Source organism: Chenopodium album, chromosome 17 (assembly GCF_948465745.1).
Source record: "Chenopodium album chromosome 17, dcCheAlbu1.1, whole genome shotgun sequence".
NCBI lineage: Eukaryota > Viridiplantae > Streptophyta > Magnoliopsida > Caryophyllales > Amaranthaceae > Chenopodium > Chenopodium album.
The window spans coordinates 37,855,783-37,878,146 of record NC_137850.1 but is presented as its reverse complement, the minus strand read 5'-3'; the positions used below and the strand labels follow the sequence as shown (position 1 = coordinate 37,878,146).

Genomic DNA, 22,364 nt, shown 5'->3' with positions numbered 1-22,364 from the left:
CTTAAGTACAACATTTTACCAAAATCATACTAGTATTGTTCAAAACTCGACATAATGTGGTCTAATATCCTTCAAAAATAAATTTTTTAAACCTTAGATTGTTATTCATAGATATATATTGTGTTATCAATTAACTGTACAAGTGTAGTTCAAATGTTTGATGTGCTAAGGAATTAAGTGTACAACTAGCATGACAGCATGTAACGCAGTAACGTACATAAGCTAGTATTTGGTAAAATTTTCAAAATAAATAATGCATGGTACTCCATAGTGTTTATTTCGGAGTATTTGTTTATTTCGGAGTTTAACAATTAATGAAATTTTTTGAAGTAAATTGTATGGGATTAAGGCTTTGATTGATTGATATATTAGTGTAAAAACACGGTTAAATTTTGATTAGTTCATATATACATACAAAGAACGGAGTAAAATCAGACAAGACTTATGTGTACTAAACAAAATTGAATCATACTTAAATTCATAATATATATTTTAATGGAAAAATTGCCCGGAATAATCCCATCTTTGGCTCATCCGCCCAAAATAATCCCACCTTTCGATGATTTTTAAATAATCCGACCTTTGTATACAATCTGCTCCCAATGGTCCCAAGTAACTTGAAACCGGCTAGACAGGTTACTGATGTGTCCATTTTATATAGTAATTTACCCCCGTCCCTTGGTCTTAATTAGTAGTGTTTTTGGCTCTTTCGAGCCACTTTTATTACTAATTTGTGTTTTCTAGTGTTTTCGTAGTTTTAGTTGTATTTTACAGGAAATTGCACTTTTGGAGCATTTTCCCGGGTTTTATGGATCAACTACGGAAGCTAGAAGGACACGGCCACTTTTGAAGCCCAGGATCGGTGAGAGCCGATGATTAAGGGCTCGGTATGAGGTACTGAGGCTATTGGATTGTTTAATCAAGACCCGATGAGGAAACTTAGATTGGGCCGAGGAATTTAGCCCAATCGAAATCCGAGCCTCAAAGAAGAAGACCAGGCCCGATCGGGCAAGCATACGCCCGATCGGGCGGCTGCGCGCATAAGGACCCTCAAGGAAGAGGCGCGCCCGATCGGGTGAGCATAAGCTCGATCGGGCGCGTGTTTTTCTCAGACCTGATTAGTTTAATTTTAATTTTTGTTTTGAAGGATGTTTAAGTACGAGATTTGTACGTAATTTTAGTTGACCTTCTTTCTTAGATTTTCTCTCTCTACTTAGGATTTTTCTCTCTCTTAATTTCTCTCTTAACTCATGTTCTTAATTATTTTCATGAATACAGATTTCCTTTGGTAACTATTTCTCTTCCCTTAATCTTAGTTGTTATTTTGTTCCTTTAATCATGTCTTGCTTTATTGCTTTGATTAGTTTAGTTTCTATTATGTGTGAGTAGTTTTCTTTCTAGGGTTTATAGGGACCCATAAATAATATGAAGGGGTAATTTATTGTTGTTAATTATCAATGCTAGTTTAATTTCCTATTGATTGATTTAATGCTCTGTGACTAGACTAGGCCTGATCTTTTATGCATGAGTTTGACAATATTGATTCGAGATTCGACAGATGAGAATTGATGTTTAGGTCTAGTTTCAATAGACAGGTTAATTTATAAATGGTTAGGTCGAGATTCGAAAGATGAGATTTAATACCGGTAAATTAATTGTGTGATTATAATACGTAGCGAAAGCCCTTTATAATCTGATTAATATATGCATTGATGAATGATTATTATATTCTACCCTGGAATATTATTTATTGGTGAACCTATGCCCTAGATCCTTTTATATATTATTCTCTCCTTATTCTTAATCTTTGTAGTTTAGTTTATTATTCAAATATAAATATTGGTTACCTCATAATCTAGATTGTATTAGTTAATTAGGAATAGAAAGATCCGTTTCTCTGTGGATTCGACCCTACTTCCCTATCTACATTAGTTAGAGGATTTAGGAATTACTTTTGATTTGGGGATACGACTTTACCCTGTCAGTTACCATTTGTGACTTGGGATTATTTTCACACGTGTCATCGCGTGATTGGTCTAATCCAAAAAAAATTTTAAAATAATAAAAACAAATTATTGAAAAATAAAAAAAAAAAAAAAAAAAGAAAAAGAAAAAAATCAATGGCCACCCTCGATCTCTCCGGCAGACCCACCGCCAAAACCACCTCCCTTACCCAGCCCACCAACCGAAACCAATTCCTCTATGCAACCACCAGTCGAAACCACCGAAACCAACGACCGGTAGATGTGAAAAGTTTGCAATTTTGGGGCTGATTTGTGGGCATTCGAAGCGGCTTCTCTAGTTTATTGTGTTTGCCGGCGATTGTTAGTGCACTCGTAACTAACTAACCCATAGTCACATACCATAAGAGGGTGTTTGAATGTCACGTGCCGACACCCTTCCTTTCTTCTTCCCCCTTTTTTCTCCAATTACTTTCTCTCTCCTCAAGACCACCAAACCACAACCTAGCCAACCCAATGGTGAAAAATTGCTTTGGCTACATTGGTTTTGAGGAGCAAGCAGCTCACTTCCGATTGGAAGCAGTGGCGGAGCCACTATAGAAACATGGGGACAGCTGTCCCCCCCCCCCCCCCCCCCATTTTCAGAAAAAAATGATATTCATTAGCATAAAAAGATACAGTGAATAAGGTTATCTACAATACATAAACAACATGTATCACAAAATTATAAGATGGTCTAGTGGTTGTTGGGCCTTGACTAAGGCTTTTTTTTCTCCTCTTGTCCTAGGTTCAACTCTTCACTCATACATTTTTTTTTTTCTCTCTTTATGGACTACTTCTTTTTCTTGTTTATAATTTTTTTCCTTTTTTACTTGTTTTGGATTTCATTTTATACTATATAATTTATAAATTTAAAATATTATAATTTTTCAAACCTCTAACTATTCTCATTTAACTATTTAATCAATTACCGCCTTTTGGATAAAACTAGTTGAGCCACCGCGTGCGATGCGCGCGATAGCCCAATAAACTAATATTAAATGTCGATAATGTGGTAGCGTAAGTGAATAATACTAATTGTTGTTTTTATCGTTAAGAGTAGAAATAATTGTTATTGTTTTGTTAGGTTATAATTTGACGTTTGATGGAAAATGTAAGAATAATAAAGCGTTTTCTAATTAAGTATAGAGATATTATTCATATTGTCTATAAGTACATTAATATTATATACAATTATCTCACCTTTATAAAAATTACTCACCCTTTAAGAGTTTTCTCACCCTCTAAATGTCATATACAATTACCTCACTTCAAAATAGTTTGTCCACCTCTAAAAATCATATACAATTTACCTCCTAAATAAATTGCTTACCTGTATAGAATTTTCTCATCTTTAAATAATTTGTTCACCTCCAAAGAATTTCTCACTCCTAAAAATCATATTCAAATTACATTACCCTAAAACAGTTTGTTCACCTCTGTATAGTTTGCTCATGCCTAAATAATTTGTTCATCCTTAAAAAATTGTATACATTATCGAAGGCTGCTTCTTGTACCGCATATTCTTTGTTGAAATAAAAGCTACTTTTGATTAATTATACTACGTAAAAAAGCACTATCCTCTGTTACACGTCACAATTCATCTTGCTTAATTGGTTCCAATTTCAAATTCTGAGATCAAGCAATATTCATATGGTCGATATCCTTCACGGACTTCAAATCCTCAATATTGTTTTAGACTAACATGATCATCAACCTGCAACATCAAATAAAATAAGCAAATAAACACCACCACTTTCTTGCCAAACATATTGAAAAATTAGAATTCAATGAAAATAAACTCATTACCATATATGATTATATGTATTCAGGGAGCTTGAGTAATAAAATCTATAAATTCAATGAAAACAAACTCTCACTTAATGCCGTGACTTTGCATCAATCCAAAACATTATAAAGCCACAATTAAAGTAAATTAGAGATTTTCTTACAATTTTATAGAAATTAGATTTAGGTTATGATGAATAAAATAAACATGATCTATCTAAGCTAAAAAAATTATAGTAGTAGAGTGAAGCTCATTTTCTATTGGTGTTGATAAAAAAATTAGCATAATATAACTCAGTTAGTATTATTGGGGTTACTCGGTCAATGAACACCCAAAAAAGGAAAACATGCTTCTAATTATGAAACGGAGGGAGTATTATAAAAGAATAAAGTAAATCCTATCCCCACTTTCCCTTATTGCTCTATTTCTTCCTCTTTCGATCCTTATTGCTCTCTTGTGGCCCTCTTTCTCATTCTCTCTTTATTTCACTTGCTTTTTCTCCCAATTCCTCTTTCTTTCTCACTCTCTCTTTTTCCGGCTCCTCACTCCCGAGCCCTTTTTCTCACTCTATATCTCGCTCCTAAGTCCTAATCCCTCTCTTCTCTCGGTGTGCCCCTTCCTCTCCTCTCCTAGCCTGCCCTTTATTCTCTTTTTCCACCTCTCCCTCCTCTTCCCCCCCATCTCTCTCTCTCTCTCTCTCTCTCTCTCTCTCTCCCACTCCCCTCCCTCATTTCTATGACGATTCTACCAAACGGTTGAGTTTTTTTGGTTTACATATATTTTCTAGTAAATCCAAATTACAAACAAATAGAATATTTTTCTATAAAGTAGAACAATTGTTCACCTTTAAACACACAATCAGCCTCTTACTCCTCAATTCAGTCAACAGATTAGCTTCTCAAACTTCCAAAACCCCATAAAGCATGATAAATTATCAATAAATCATCACAACCGAATCCAAAATTCCCAAACCCACATAAATCTGATCAATTTTAAACTAAAATTCAATCCAAAAAAATAAAAAAATGGGTACCTCAAACATCAAACAAACCCCATTTAATAAATCAACTTAAATAAACCAAATCGGATAAGATCAAGCAATTGGGTCATCAAATTGAAGATACACCCAAATAACACAATCAAAGGGTTTTTTTTTTTGTCCCATAAATTAGCTTGGCAGAAAGGTATGCTACTCAGCCATTGTCCCTAAATTTACTGTTTTTTGGTCCAATATTTGCTCTTTTGAACTATTCCACTCTATCTCATCCATTGTCGATGGTGTATAGCTTCTATACACATATTTATGCATGTCTAATTTGAGTTATATTATGCCCGTTTTCTGATGAGTACCAATAGAAAGTGAGCTTCACTAACATTGATTTATGATTACTAAAAAAAATGTCAGTTAAAATTTTAATAACCAAAGAGCATTTCTCTTTAGCCTAATCACTTAAAAAAAACACTGCAGGACTGCTTAAATGAAAAATTCATTAAAAAATAAAAATAAAAAAAATTTAGGCACGCTAATTTAAAACAATAGCTCTTGAGGTTCATAACCACAATATTACCTTAAAGCAGTTGTAGTCTGTGGAAAAATATAATAATAGAACCATATAGATCAATACTCCTTTTCCTAAACTCTATTTGATTAACAATAAACTGACAAAATGCAAAGTCCTCAAGCTCTGATGTAATACCTAGAGCCAAAGATGTCACAGCAGTTACATCAATATTATATTAGTCAAATCTTGACAAGCCTCCTAAAGGTACCGTTAAACCAAATAAGAAAAATAAGAGGATAGGTCAAGATTTCTATGACATTAGCTCTAACTGGATTTGATTTGCATAGAAGAGATAGCACCATAAGAACTGTCTGTTTCATGTTCTGGTTCCCATTTTTCAAAAAATTCATTAAGTAGTCAATTGGTGTGGCAAGACTCTTTTCATTGCCCATAGCTATCATGGCAATGCCTAGAACAACTACTAATGCATATTAAAGGTCAGCTAATCCACTAATTTGTCCATTACCCCCTTCTTGATTCCAATAGCTTATACACAACCATTAACCATTAAGCTAAACCCGTCAATTACCCCAAAATGTGCAGTCCTATCACTATATTATTCCGTTCAGCGCCCAACCGGGCACAACGGTCCGCAGGTGTGCCCCTTACCAAACACAGAATTCAAACACCCAAAAAACAAAATCTAAAAGCCCAATAAACATATTTATACAGTAAATACAATAAAAAGGCATTACTCTGACAGAAAATTCTAAAATTATATACCAATATATATTCCTGGGATTTCGGGTCCTCTGAATTCGAATCCTCGCCGGAATTGGCTTCTCTTCGTCCTCAGCTGCCTCTTTGTAACACAAACTCATTAGGCGTGAGAATTGTCCCCTGACCTGCATATGTTAATAGAATTCAATTAAAGGACTCATACAATCTTTGGTATATAACATCACTAATTACAAGTATTAGTTCAATATTCCAAAGAAGATAAATGGCATTCAAGAATAATATATTTCAGGTCACACTGCATAAATAGAGACATTCCTACAAAAGTCAACAACAAAATTCAATCAATTTCATTTTCCCAAAAATTCAATTGAAAATACATACAGCAAACTTCTATTCATTTTTATATAATTAGTAATTTTACCATAAAAGAAATCGCATGCTGTGTTTATCCCACTAAATCTCATTTCTCTTCCCACCCCCAGCAACCATATTCTCATAATATTTCTCACATAAATTCTACTTTCACTACTCTATCATGAAACTACCATATTGAAGTACTATATTTTCACTTCACGTGAAACAAATAATGTAATTCATTCTACATAACCAGATAAGATACTATATTCTCCTAAATTGCTATAATCACTTAACCAAACCATGGTAGACACCTAAACCCCTTCCCATTCATCAACATGATTGCAAAAATGAAACCTATATCATGTGAAAGAATGATCAATGTACATATCACCAATACAGTTTTCACGCAAACTCGATTTTGCTTATGAATTTCTACTGCAAATATCCATGAGCTGAATTTCATTGATCTTAAGACCCGATATCACTCAATTTTTCTTATGTATCACTGTCTTCTACTTCCTAAATTCCTAAAATCAATACTCCCTCCAATCCCATAGTTCTCGGACCTATTTGATCGGATACATTTTCAATAATAAAGAACAACGTCTTGCAATAAATATTCAGAATCATCACCTTGCAACAAACCCAGTTTCTATTACGCTATAAAAAATTAACATCAATAATTAACATCAATAACGCTATCAAAAGGTTAAGATCAAACATTAAATCAAAGTTTCCAAAAAAAAAAAAGAAAATGGATAAGAGAAATAGGAGAGAAAGTTAGATGAGATGTGAATTAGTCGCCGGTGACCAACCCACCTCCCCTACCCCGAGCCTACCTACTCGCCAACCCTCGAATCCCCAACCCTACTCTTCTCCACAATCCTACTGCTCCTTGAATAATTTTTGTTCTTTTGTCTCTCCTTCCCCAAACACCACCACTGCTCCACCCCCTCTCTCCATCCCCACCACCACTACACCACTCCAGTCCCATCCTCCCACCACCAGAACCGCCCCTTTCCCTTCCCGACTACAGCTGCCAACCTCCCCCCCCCACCCAACAGGCTAAAACTCCCACACAACCCACCAACAAGTCTCTATTCCACCCCCACCCTTCTACAGCCCCAATTTCACCAATTCCCGACCACCGCAGCCAACCCTCACCACCAAAAAACTCCCACACAACCACCAACAAGCCAGAATCCCCCACCTTACCCAACCACAACTCCCTTCTCCCTCACAAACAATAGCAACCAGCATCCCTGGCGCCCTGCTGCTGCTCCATCTCCATGCACCATAAATAACAACCCCACATCACCAATTCCTCAATTGCGCACCAAATCACAGCCAACGCCACCAATTACCACCAATCCGCCACCCCCAATCAGCAATTTGCCATCGGTTTCAACATTTTCCCCCTCCACCATTGATTTTATTGAGTTTTGGGATTGATGATGATGGTGAGCATGACGCATGAAGCTAAAGAACAGAGCAAACACAACAAAGAACTACAAGATGTTCAACGAAGAACAACTATTTCACCCCATTTCATATTCGGACCAGCAACCAAATTAAAATATAATTGAACAAGATGAAAGGATAGCTTAACAAGCTCTAATCTTAAAATAAAACCCATTAAGACAATCAATAAAGGCTATCAAAATCAAAGCAAAACACAAAATTTGTACTAAAATTCCAAATTACCAAAAAAAAAAATCACTTCAATTATACAGGGTAAACTTCATTAATATTTAAAAAAATAAATATATAAAATTACTATAATAAAAAAGCAAGATCAAATTTTTTTTACAAAACCCCAAAATTAAAAAAAAAAAAAAAAAAAAAAAAAAAAAAATCAATCCAAAAAATTGTGCGGAGTAAATTTAAGCAAATTTTGATTTGTTCATATTTTTTGTCTTAAATTGTGACTTGTACTTTTTTTTTTATTATTATTGCAATTAGCATTTGTGACCCATACACCCTCATACAGTGATGCACGGGTACGGCTCTGGGCTGCCGTCTCCCGTACCCGAAACGTCTCGGAGACGGGTACGCGACGGGGACGGCTAGGATACGTCCCCAATCCGTCCCCATCAAAAGTGGTACGGCACGTCATTTTGGGGACGGCTAGGGTCTTGATCGGATACGTTTCGGGTACAGGAAATCCAAAATTCCGCCGTACCCAAGAAGCCCAGCCCAATTTTTTTTAAAAAAAAAACCCAAATCAGAACAAAACTTATCTCATACTCGATTTCCCCCAATTCTCACAAACCCTAAAACTTCGAACTCCTTCATCTTCTCCTTCCCTGTGCGATTTGATTGACGGCGGCGACCCGGAGACTCACATGGAGGCTGCAACAACCGACGCCTGGTTCAAGGCGGCGCCGGAGACCCACCTTCTTCTTCGCTGGAGACCCACCTGCGAGGCATCCTGCTTTTCTGAGTTCTTTCTTTCTTTCCGACTCTCTTCTTTCTTTCTTTCTGTAAGTCTTTTGTTTTCTTTTTTAATTGTTTTATTTGTTGTTGATAATATAGTGAATTGTAGTGACATTAAATGAGAATGTCAGTAGGTAATTTTTTTTTTTTTTTTTACATTGTGCAGTTGAATGGAGTCTCAAAATGTTGGTAGTGGGTATGGTAATATTTTTTTTTTTTATTGGATTTATATTTTGCTGATTTTTTTTTCCGTATCCGAGCCGTACCCGTATTTTGAAAAAAAAAAATTGCCGTATCCCGTCCCCGTATCCGTACCCGTTTTTGTCCCCGTATCCGTATCAGTGCAACCTAGCCCTCATATATTGATCTACCTTCTGCCGGAATCGTGCTGTGCCCGTGCCGCCCGCGTGCCGGCACGGCCCATGCCCATCTTTACCCTCATATATTGATCTACCTTCTGCCCAAAAAAAAAAATTTAAATAAATAAATAAAATAAAATAACAGCAACAACATCAAACATATCATCTATCGATATTGAAGAATCCAAATCAACCCACATACTTAATTGAAAATTAAAGCAAAACCCACATCAAATACATAAGAATCCAATCCAATCAAACCCAAGTCATAAAATCATTGAAAATTAAGACTAATTAAACAACACCGATCATTCAAAAATCTATAATTTAGAGTATATATAGATTTAAAATGGTAAAAAAATAAATAAGAAATACCCATTTTTTATCTTGCTTCTTCGTTGTAGTTGCTCGGAGAGAATTTCCAATTGATAATATAATCCTTCTTCAAATCTTCAATTGAAAGTTCTTATTACGAATTAAACCCAACCTCAATTTCGCTGATTAATCACAAACAATTTGAAGAGAGGCAAAATTTTGAAACCTATAATCTTCTTTGATTCTCTGAGTTTGCATGTTTTTCTATCGTGCTGAAATAAAAAAAATAAAAATAAAAAATAAAAAAATAAAAAAAAATAATAATAATAATAATTGGTTAAGGCTGCCCAATTCGTCGATTTTCTGATATTTGGTTTGGTATTGAAGAATTTGAGGGAAGATTAAGATGAAGGTGAAATCATGGAATGAAATAGAGGAGAGAGACAAGTAAAGATTTATTAGTGGTTGTAGGAATTTGGAAATGGAAATGAAGTCAAAGAGATGAAAGGCTGGGAGGGGATTCGGGAAAGGTAGAGGAAAAGTAGCCGACTGAAAGACCAAGACAGCATGGGCAATTTTGAAAAAAAAACAAAAGAGGGATATTTTCGGGGAATTACATTGTAGATTTCAAACAGTAACACATGTTCTGAGTTTTGAAAGGGTAGTGATTGCCTTTAATTTCCCACAAACAACCAACACAAGTTCCCAAATATCAGATTCTAAAACCACAAAATACATATAAAATTAAAAATAGAAAATTTTCTAGATGCTCCTCAATCCAAACGGCAGTTCCTTCCACCAAGGATTAAAATACAGAAAGTTTAAGAATAAGGCAGAGAAGTTATGACTGAAAGATCAAAGCTATAGCTACCGAAATTGATAGGTCCTATAAGAACACTTTCCAAGAGTTGATTTTATAACTCATCTTCACCTGATCCTACATAGATTATTCACATTCCAGATTTATAATAGAAAATTTGAAACCAATCAAATTGCTTAAATATGGTATATTAATGAAAACCACAACAAAAAGAATTTTGCAATGCATCATTAATTGACACGTTCAGATCAAGAGATGAATAATAGAGCCAAAAGCACCAAAGTAAATGCTTCTAACATAAGTATTACTGAGGCATTTACTATTTTTACCAACAATGCAATTATCCAAAAGTCTGTCTCACTACAATACTTTCCAATTTCACATATTTAATTTCAAAATATCATGTATAACATAATACCAAACAATCAATATAACAACAAAATCCATTGAAGAAAAAAGAGGACAAGAAAGTACAGCGTTGCACAAGGAAATGAGATAGGCGTGATCTATCTGAGTGCTCAAAACGAAGGGCCGGGACTAACTGCAGAAGATAGTCCATCATCGTCAACTCTTTCAAAACACTCACCGCATAAGCACGAACCTGTAAAAAGACATCAAATCACTTGATGTAGCTCAGAAATGAAAGGTATTTAAAAAAAAGAGTAAAGAATATGAGCCACAACCACCCAACCTCCCCTATCCAAATGAAGACAAGGTAATAAGATGATAAAAGAAAAACTAATGGAACCACTCTATGTGAGTAGTACTACAATAATGCACCAACATCAAGAGAGTGATAGCCTGACAAAGTAAATCAAAAATAGGTAGTTAATTGTTTCGACTAAATCTATATATTTAAACAAATCAACTACTAGTACTGACCTCTTTACTTTCAAACACATGAGACAACAACTCTAGTTTGTATAGTGTATCACCATTGTATTTAATGTTTCACAAGAACATTTTTAGAATTCAAGATATTACCAGTTTACCACCAAATTTTTCTGCAAAGAAATTAGAATTTCCAACCTTAAAAATCACCATAAAGATCACAGCTTTCGAAGAAATCCCAGATCTTCCCGTAAAATCAAATTCAAAACCAGAATACCAACATTATTGCTTCATATCAAAGTGATTGTAACCAAAATTCCCCAAATATCGCTATATAAATCCATCAGTAAATAACAACCTACAAGCCATTTCAAGCAAATATTGATTCGAATTTCTCATTCTATAACAACAAAATCGTTTCATTTGCAAAATCAACTTCACAATCTACAGATTTAACAGAGATTGCAATTCACTAATTCATAAAACCATCAACAAAAGTAATTACTCATCCAAAATACTTGTTTCCACAATAATTAAAGCAATAACCCTAAATCAAAACACATTTGAAGCCAAAAATCACAAAATACAAACCAGATTATTAAACAAGCGAGATAGAAAGAGAACCTGAAGATCTTCAGGAAGGTACTCGTGCTTCATAGAAAGGTCCATAGCATGCAAAAGACACTGATTAGGAGCGTCAACAATCTCACGAGGAAGCCAATTTAAGGCTTCTTTGATATCATGATCTTCCATTGGATCATAACAATCATCAAATCTCAAACCTAAAATCAAATTAAATCAAAAAACACAAAATCAATTACACAAATACATGATATTGATGATAGTATCATACCCAAATCAATTACACAAACCCTAGATCAAAAAATCAAACAACAAAACTTTCCTCGAAATGAAACCCAGATCAAATATCACAAAATTTCACACAAACATTTCAACAAACACATGGTAGGTAACAAACAAAAACCCCAACAAAAGAAAATTATTACTTACATAAGTATTCAGCCCACGAATAAAGCTAGAAAAATTGTTATGCTTGAAAAACTTAGGCAGAAGCAAAGTAGAAAACTTGATAGAATCCCAAACAATGAAGCTATTACAAGCTTTACTCCAAGAAACAATGGTATCCGTTGAAGGGACTTCCACCCTATCAAAAGTCTTGATCAAAAATGGAGGTGGGCCCATTTCATGGAGCCCTTCCATGGGTCTAGCAGAGAAGCTTGATACTGATGAATAGGATGAAATCGATGATCCTGTACCCGCGTTACAGGGGATAGTTCTTCTTCCTTAGCAATCACATTTTCCATGTTTAACTGAAAAACAGAGCAATCCCTAATTCTGAAATATGGGGAAATTAAGGGGATTTAATCTTAATTGAAGATGAATTAATTATGGGTTTTGGGGTTAAATTATGGTTTGATAGTTGGAAGATCATTTAATGGCGGGAGAAAGATGGGAAGTGGGGTTGAAGGTGAAAATCAATCAAAAAAGAGGAGAGAGAAAGAGGAACCAAACCGTATTTGCAAGACGGTGGTCGACGGAACTCTTGGGCATAGCAACCAAGACATTCTTCTTAGGATTTTCCTTCAACAATGAAGATGAACCAGTAGCAATCGCCATTTGTGTAGGTTTGCTAAGCTAATTACCTCTCTATCTGTCTCTAATAATGAGGGATTTTTCTTCCCTAACTGGCAGGAGTCTCTGGAAATCCACCCAATTCTGCAAAACCATCACACTAATTGTCACCTAGGGTGCATCGAGCAAAAGGGTAAAGGGGTGAGAAATTGAAGTAATTCCATCTCCCAGTTTAGTCTATACTGTCAATTAAATAGTTGTAAAATTAAACCAAACCCTAGATTGTCAAATTGATATTCCATATATTATAAAATAAAAAAAGCTAAAGATCATACCTCGGCTTCAATGAAAAACTTGGAATACACTTCAATGGAGAAGAAACTAGAAGCAGGAGAGATGAGTGGAGAGTGTGTAGGGTTTTAGGTATTCTAAGAGGAATTTCATGAATTTAATTCATACGCACCTAAAACAGGATCTCATGCTTATACAAATAAAGATCATATAATAGTTTAGAATTAACCTTTGTAGCGTGAATCCTCTTAGCAATCCTCTTCTCTAGCGGAGATAAAGAGCCTCAAATGCAACTCCTCTATTCGGTCCACCGGTTTGAATAAACAATCCACCAATGCTACTTGGACGGGAAAACCTTTCACCTTTCTTGGAGTAGAGAACCAGTTTTAGAGAGAAAATATGGAGAGGAAAAACTTACGTTGTTTTCAGAAAATTGAATACTGTAGATTTATTTTCACCAAAACACTAATTAATATAATCACATTATCATTAATTAGGTTAGGGTTTTCCTCTCCCCTTTCCCTTCTTGGCCGGTCACCCTAAGGCCCACTTTGGGCTTCGGGTTTCTTTATTGATCCAATCCTAATGTGTGACCTTGTAGGATTCGTTTAGGCGGGCTTCGGGTTTGTTACTTACTAACCCAAAGTTCTATAGCATTCTCTAGCAAGACGTATAAACGACCCAAATAAACGAATTACTATCTCCATAATATGATCCATAATTATACTTAGTAATTGCATTAGATTCAAGGACACATTTCCTTCAATCTCCCACTTGTCCGAGACAAGTATGCAATATTCAAATTCCTTAAGTCTCTTAGTGTCTAATTTGATAGTATGATCACATCTCTACGCGATCCATACTGGCGTTCAAATTATTTCTTGAAATCCGAGTTTGAATTGCTAAGCAAATGATCATCTTATGATCCATTTGAGCACGGCCATGCATTTTTAATTCTTACTCTTCAAGAGGCCAAGATACCCATCCTATCTAACATAGGAGGACCTATTCAATCTTGTGGCAACCAAAACTCCCACTCAACTTTTAGCACAACCCGAGTGTTGCCTTTATAGTCCCCTTTTACGGCATGACGTTTGACAACATCAAAGTTACACTAATCATTGAATTAAGTAGTGTTCCACTCATGTCTAAGGAATCCACTAATATAATCGCGAAGTTTTAGAACTTCTAAGTAGGTATGTTCGATCATGTATCAACTATACATATCCATATGATTGACTAAACATCTCCATGTTTCCATAGCCCATGAAACGGCGCTATCAATCAATCTTATATGCTAATCCTTTTATTAAGTCGTTTATGTCCAATTTAACGACTCAGATTAGGAACTTTGATATTTTATGAATTCAGTTCACTTATGAGGTTTCATTCATCAAATCACACATTTGACAAGCCCATTGAATTCAACAAAATATATTGGACATTTTATATAATACTAAACCAAAATTAAATAAGAGAAAAAATTTCATACCATATAAACATAAAATACCAAAATCATGTCTTTAAATTGTAACAAGTTTCTCTAAACCAAAAACAATCTAAAGCCATTCTAACATTTGCTTCAACCCTACAGCCCTAGTGTGACGTTCATGCTTGGGTTGAGGTAGAGGTTTAGTGAGTGGATCAGCAACATTCTCATCCGTGTGAACTTTGCAGATCTTGACATCATTCCTGTCTACAATCTCACGAGTGAGGTAATATTTCCTCATTACATGCTTGGATTTGTCGTTTGATCTTGGTTCTTTTTCTTGTGCAATAGCTCCATTATTATCACAAAACAACTCAATTCCTTCCAAAACACTAGGTACGATGCCTAGCTCTGTTAGGAACTTCTTTATCCAAACAGCTTCCTTAGCTGCTTCTACCGCCGCTAAATATTTTGATTCTGTCGTAGAGTCTGCTACAGTGCCTTGCTTTGAACTCTTCCAGCTCACTGCTCCTCCATTCAGACAAAAGATGTACCCTGATTGTGAGCGGTAATCATCTCTGTCGGTCTGGAAACTTTAACAACCAACTCATCTAATCCTCCATAAACCAAAAACATTCCTTTAGTCCTTCTCAAGTACTTGAGGATGTTTTTAGCCGCAGTCCAGTGTGCTTCACCTAGATTTTCTTGGAATCTGCTACATAAGCTCAGAACAAACGCAACATCTGGTCGAGTGCATATCATGGCATACATGATAGAACCTATAGCCGAGGCGTAAGGTATGATACTCATCCGCTTCAACTCATCAGGTTCCGTTGGGCACTGACTCTTGCTAAGCGAAATGCCATGTGACATGGGAATGAACCCTCTCTTAGAGTTTTCCATACTGAACCTTGCAAGAACCTTATCAATATAAGTCTCTTGGCTCAGCTTTCATGCTACCTTTTTGTTTTTTTTTTTTCTTTTCTTTTCTTGAAGCATTTGCTAAGGGTTCGTTTGGCATCACTGTGGTTTTCTGTTTTTTGGTTTTTTATTTTTTAAAAGTATATTATATATGTCACATAATGAATTAAAAATTATTTAGACTTATTAAAATCATGATGATTTTGAAAACTGACAACAGAAAAGTGAAAACACCTTTTTCTTGTTTCCTGTTTTTGGTTTTTAGTTTTAAAAAAAACAGGAAACTGAAAACAAAAAATGATGTCAAACAAGCCCTAACTAACTTAAGCACAAGTCTCAATCTTGTCATACACTTTGAACTTAAACCAACATGTAGTCACTTTCATCATCAAAACCAACATTCGACCAAAATTTGCTTCACAAAACTAAGGGTGAAGGTCGTAAGGCTTGAAATGAGGCTAGTAACCAAGAAAAGGAAATAAGCTCAAAGGGGTAACAAGAGGGTGAATGCAAATGAAAACAAGAATGTAACAAAATAAAAGGAACATAAAAGAAAATGAAAAGATGCCTTTTTCCTCCCCTAAAGTGGCTCGGTCACGGTCTTGGGAAGTTAGAAGTCAAACCAAAGGTCAAGACATGCATAGCCTAGGATCCATAGGTGCCGCTCAACAAAAATGATGAAGGCTTGAACAAAAGTACCTCACACGGGATATGTTAAACAAATACCAACTCAAGGGCTTCAAATCCACTATGGAAAGCAACACCATCTTATGACGATAAAAAGCCTCTCGTTGTTCTTCCGCAGATAACGGCTGAAAAGGGTCGTCAATATTATCAGATAGAGAAGAAGTACCCCCTTTACTTCAACCGAGATCTTTCCCCAAAGATGGCCTAATAAAGCGACGCCTTACAGTGCTAAGGGTAGGTTGTTCTTCCTCAATACTACTACCGGACATTTAATATATCAACCTAAGAAATAAAATCGAAAAAATAGTCGAAAACATGCAAATTGAAATTGAGAGTTTGTTAATACCTTAAACTACTCGCCCACAGTGAAAGCGTGACGAAAGCTCGGTGGTGCTTCAAAAATTCAGTAGTTCCAACACAGGTAACTGCTCCAAAGAACGGCGGCTGCTACGCGGATGCTAAGAATATCTCGAAAAATCGCTCAGAATTTTGTTTTTTTTTTTAAATAGAAATAGAAATAAATGAAGTATGGAGTGAAAAGAGGGTTTTAAAAAGGTGACGTTTAATGTGACTACAACGTCAGAAATTCAACGGTTGGGGTTATTTTTCAATTTGAAAATTAAAATGTTAGATTAATGACACGTGTCAGACAAACTCACAAGTTTCCCGCTCATCAATTTGAGTGGTTATCACATACACGATTAGTTTTCCAGTTTGCAATCGACATTTAACGAATAAGTAGACCTTGTCTGCTGTCGGCAAACAAGGTCACTTGGAGGGGGGGGGAATGGATTTTTTTCGCTCCTAGTTATTTTTATTAAGTAGACCCTGTCTGCTGTCAGCAAACAAGGTCACTTGGGGGGGGGGGGAACAGAGTTTTAGCTCCTAGTTATTTTTATTAAGTAGACCTTGTCTGCTGTCGGCAAACAAGGTCACTTGGGGGGAAACGAAGTTTTTTCGCTCCCAGTTAGTTTTATTAAGTAGACCTTGTCTGCTGTCGGCAAACAAGGTCACTAGGGGGGGAAACGGAGTTTTTTATTTCGCACCTAGTTATTTTTATTAAGTAGACCTTGTCTTCTGTCGGCAAATAAGGTCACTTGGGGGGGAAAACAGAGTTTTTCGCTTCCATTTATTTTTAAAAAGTAGACATTGTCTGCAGTCGGCAAACAAGGTCACTTGGGGGAAAACGGAGTTTTTTCGCTACCATTTATTTAATTTTTCCGCTCCCACTCATACAACCAACACATTTGCAAATAATATGTTCACTGAATGTTACAAGAAGTCATCCTAAATTTTACAACTCATCAGAAAAGAAAAAGAGCCCGACAAAGTGCAAGAAACAACAATAACATTTAAAATCTTGGTACATAAAGTGAGAACGTCGATTTGCAATTCAACGTCCTCACTTGGGGGGCTAGTTATATGGGGAGATATGGAAAACGGGTTGATTACATATGAAGGCCGATATCTTAACCGGATACGGATCCTCAGCAACTACTAGACATATCGGCATTTACACAAAAGGTAGACATATCGGCTTGACAGCGATCAGCACGTGGCAGCAGCAATTTGACACTTGGTGCGAGATAGATTGCATGTCATGCAGCCACTTGTCATTTGGAAGGGCTATAAATAATCAGGTTTTATTCCATAATCAAGGTAGCATTTATTACTCTCTCTCTCTCTCTCTCTCTCTCTCTCTCTCTCTCTCTCTCTCTCTCTTCTTATCTTCTTACCTTCATAAACACTTTCTAACTTTATCTTCGAAGTGGTTATCCCTGGATCCACCCCGGGGTTATCTAATCTCTGTTCTTTGTGTAGGTTCTCATTTGGACGATAGGAGCTTAACAGGCTTCAGGCTCGGGATTTGGATCTCGGAGTTGGTTTGTCGGTTCCTGATAGGAATAATGCCTTGACTAATGACATAGAATTGAAAATTACTATCCTAATTGTCATATTTGTTACATGAAATTTAGAATTCGTGGACTTTTAGAGAACGTGGTTGGCAAGTCAACAAAACCAGTACGTGTTTTTTTAATAGGAAGGTACACGATTACAATGCACAAGATCGGTTATGGATAGGGGATAACCCCAACATAATGTTAGGGGTGAGGCTTGACCCTAGGTCTAGGCCCTGAAAGCCACAGGTAGTGCCACTGCACTATGACCTCTTCCTCTAACAAAACCAATGCTAGCTAAAGCCCATCATCAATAGACAAATCATGAAGGACAAAAAAAATGAAGGACAAGGCCATGAAACAAAGCCAAGCTCCTTCGAAGACACTGATAGGTAGGAGTGTTCACGGTCCGGTTTAATGTGGTTTGGACTCCAAATCGGACCAAACAGCAAAATTACGGTTTGGCAATTTCGCAAACCAAACCGAACCGTAATTTTCTCCGGACCGCACCAAACTGCATCGCAATTTTGCTGTTTAGTTTGGTCCGGTTTGCGGTTTCACTATGATATTTTTTTTAATGACCATTTAATTCCTTTTTAATAAAAATCGAGTACAGACAATACTAGTTTAATATCCAAACACACAACTTTAATGAGTCTATTAAAAAATTCACAACATATCCAAACAAATATATGACTTTAAATTAATCTATTATAAAATATAATAGTTAATTATTATTTTTAATAAATTAAATATATGCGGTTTGTGGTTTTATTTGGTTTAAAAATTTTTGTAACCAAACCGAACCGCAATTTTGTTGTTTGAGAAATTTATAGACCAAACCGCACTTTTTCAAACCGTAAACCAAACCAAACCAAACCGCTAAAAGGCGGTTTGGTACGGTCTGGACCAAATTAAACTGTGTTCAGCCAGACTGATAGGAGATGATCTGACACGTGCAACTCACGTGGAGATATAAATGTAGCTTGAATCAGAAACTATATTTTCTACATCATTGGGGTATACATCCAACCCACAGAAACAGAGATATGTCTCAAAAGACCACCACGGCAGATGTTAGAGTATCATACTGGAAATTGTACCCATTGGAGATCTGAGAGCGTAGGTCATGCATATCTGGGTGAAAAGAGAACGTATGACCTATTTGAAGGTGTCGAGGAGGAATCTGAGAACGAACAAAATGGTTCAAGCGGGTTTCGAGTGGTTGTTCTAGGGTGGTTTTGAGTTGGTTTGAGTTGAGAAAGGGTAGTTACAAAATGGTTCGAGCTAAATGGTAGTGGTTTCGGGGTTGTTTAACCTAAGAAGGGGTGATTTCGGGGTTGTTCAAGTGGAGAGGGAGTGATATTACGGTGGTTTGGGTTGAGATTGGGTGGTTTCAGGGCGGTACGAGTTGAAAAAGGGTGGTTTCAGAGTGGTTTGGGTTGAAAAAGGGTGGTTTCAGGGTGTGAGGTGGGTGTTTCGGGGTGGTTGTTATTGGCCGACAGTGGTGTGGTGGTTGCTGCTGGACGACGATGGTGAAATGGCTGTTGTTGGACGACGGTGGTGGGATGCTTGTTGCCGGCCGTCGGTGATGGGATGGCTACTGCTGGCCGACGGTGGTGGGGTGGGTGATGTTGATGGTGCTGGGTAATTTATTAATCACATACAGTTTCTCTCTCCTACCTTGCTTAATTACCCATTCTTTAATTCATTAATCAACCATTATGAAATTTTGTCTTAGAATTGCAACTAACTTGAAACGAAGGGCAGTAATTTAAGTCAAATAGTTAATTTTTTTTTTAAAGTGTAACATCTGAAATAAAAATAGAAATTCAGTTTTGAAGGGTTCAGATCTTATTATGGTGGTGGCTACAATTTTAAGAGTAAATATAAAAAGTGGGTATTGAACTTTGGCCATTGTTGCAAAGTGGGTACTCAACTTTGCTTTGTTGCAAGTTGGGTACTGTAACCGGCCTAGGTTTACTTTTCCGGTAATTTTACTTGCTACAAGAGGTAAATAACAAGTTAAATTGAAAAAAAAAATATTTGAAGAACAACAACCGAGGCTTCACTTCTCTCCAAACAGAGCTAGCTAAACGAATAAGGAAAGCTACTTCATCAATTGTATTTCATCATTTGTAATTCATCACTAACATTACTTTAAAAAAAAACCTAGAGTAAAGAGAAGAAACAGAGGTCGCCATTAATTAAATGTGGCTTAACTGCAAACTCGCTGAAGGATAGCAAGTAATCTTTGGTTGTTTGATAGAGAAGAGCTATATTGTTGGCTAAGATCAAATCCTCGTATCCTCGTCTCCTCTCCTCACCTCATCTTTCCTCTCCTCTGTCCAATCTGTAATTCTAGTAGTCTGGTGAGCATTTGAGCAATTGAATGAAGAATCAAAACTATCACCAATCTGGAAAACTGAAATAACAAGATCAGAAGGTCTAAGATATATGGATACATGTAGATTAAGATTGGAGAGATAAACTTTACAATCACAAAAAAATGCTGCAATCTAGAGATGATAACAATTTTTTTTTTTTTTTGGGGGGGGGGGGGGTGAGCAGACTATTTACAAAGAATTTCACAAATTGGCTTCGATCTTCTTTAGCTACCATGAATTTTCACACCTTGAGCTCTCTTAAAGTGTCGAGAAATTCAAATGGAATTATCTGCAGTCAACTTATTTAATTAATTTATCATCTTGTTCCCTATGTCAAAAGTACAACCAAAAATTTTGTTACCTGTTTGCAGATTTACTGAAGTGGACTTGCCTTTTTGAAGAACCTGATCTAATTTTTTGGGTGAAAAAACAAAATATGCTGAAAATATTCCCAAGTTCAAATTGTTATATTAATGGACTGCAACTTCAATGTGTAACGGCTACTTTATTTAGCTCTGACATTCCTGTAACTAAAGGATTTTTGCTTTTAAAAATATTTTAGCCTTTCTATGCTTGGTAACCGGTTGTTACAGGTTATCTCTCCGGCGGTACCCAAGTTTAGTACCCAACATGCAACAAAGCAAAGTTGAGTACCCACATTTTGTATTTACTCCAATTTTAATGTTTTTTTTTTCCAACAGCAGCCACCACCCCCTCCTACTAGGGGTAGGGGACGACCTATGAAGACTTGATAGAGACTGAGACTAAGAAGTTGGAAGGTGGGACGACTCACTGGAAGGAAAAAAAAAAGAGGTTGTTTTAAGTTTCCGTTTTTTAGACTAAAACTAATCTACTATTGGAGATTGTATTTAAAGTAGATTGGAGGTTGTATTTAAACTAAATTGGAGGATCAAACTAGATTGGAGGTTGTATTTAAACTAAATTGGAGGTAGAAATACTGGATTAAACTTATTTTTAGTAATTTAGTAATCTAATGTAACTCTTTCTGAAAGAGTTAAGGCTTGTAGTTCATTAATCATAAATATCATAACATTGAATTGTTTTTCGCCTATCACATTAATTAAAGGCAAAATGCTGAAGCTTTGTATAAAAGCATTATTATACCGTTGTATTTAAGTAGTACTAGTTGTGGCTTGTTGTAATTTCTTTATTTCAACTAATTAATGATAAAGTTTTGTATAAACCAACAACTCTGTTCTTACACTTTCCAATGGTTCAGGAGGAAGAGTCTTGTGGTCTACCAATACAACAAGGTCAGTAAAGAATCCAATTGCACAGATTTTGGATGATGGAAACTTTGTTGTAAGAGATAAAAATGATGACAACCCTGATAATTTTTTATGGCAAAGTTTTGACTATCCTTGTGATACTATGCTGCCTGGAATGAAGTTGGGAAGGGATGTTGTTACCGGTTTTGATCGGTTTCTGACAGTATGGAAAAGTAGTGTGGATCCTTCTCCGGGTAGCTATACATATCAAATGGATCCTCATGGATACCCACAGCCATTTGTTTTTAAAGACTCTTCTATTGAGCTGTTCCGAGATGGTACGTGGAATGGTTACTGGTTCTCTGGGACCGCGTTGTTACCAGATGACACCAGGGCTGAGTTCTTCTTGAATGACAAAGAGATGTACTTTACCTATGAAACGGGTGATGTCCCTACTACGAGGACTTTGGATATAAATGGCAACATTTTGCGTCTTAATTGGATATAAATTGCCGGGAATAATCCGACCTTTGGCTCATCCGCCCAAAATAATTCCACCTTTCGATTATTTTTAAAGGGGGTTGTTATTTAACGCCCACAAATTACTCAAAACGCCCGCAAAATTACAAAATAATTACGATATTAACCTTGACTCTATTTCTTACCCTCTTCAACTCTATTTGTTATCTTCCATCCCTTTCATAACTCTAACTCTCAAAACCGAGCTAAAGTAAACTCTACCACCACCGAACACCGCCACGGTTACCAGCATCAACACC

At 36.1% G+C, this 22,364-nt stretch overlaps 2 long non-coding RNA genes across 5 annotated transcripts; both read right to left on the bottom strand.

Annotated features, from left to right (window-relative positions):
- Positions 1-3,317: 3,317 nt before the first annotated feature.
- LOC145587902 (uncharacterized) lies at positions 3,318-9,957 on the bottom strand. 4 transcript variants are annotated; one of them, XR_014101481.1, is made up of 4 exons: positions 9,560-9,957; positions 9,141-9,282; positions 6,075-6,196; positions 3,318-3,717 (listed from the first exon to the last, which is right to left on the bottom strand). It is a non-coding gene; the product is annotated as an uncharacterized LOC145587902 (long non-coding RNA). The 4 variants fall into 4 exon arrangements; XR_014101479.1 differs by having other exon boundaries at positions 9,197-9,282; XR_014101482.1 differs by having other exon boundaries at positions 9,141-9,279.
- A 2,213-nt stretch (positions 9,958-12,170) lies between these two features.
- LOC145589636 (uncharacterized) lies at positions 12,171-13,183 on the bottom strand. Its single transcript, XR_014101772.1, has 3 exons — positions 13,079-13,183; positions 12,684-12,887; positions 12,171-12,481 (listed from the first exon to the last, which is right to left on the bottom strand). It is a non-coding gene; the product is annotated as an uncharacterized LOC145589636 (long non-coding RNA).
- Between the last annotated feature and the right edge of the window lie 9,181 nt (positions 13,184-22,364).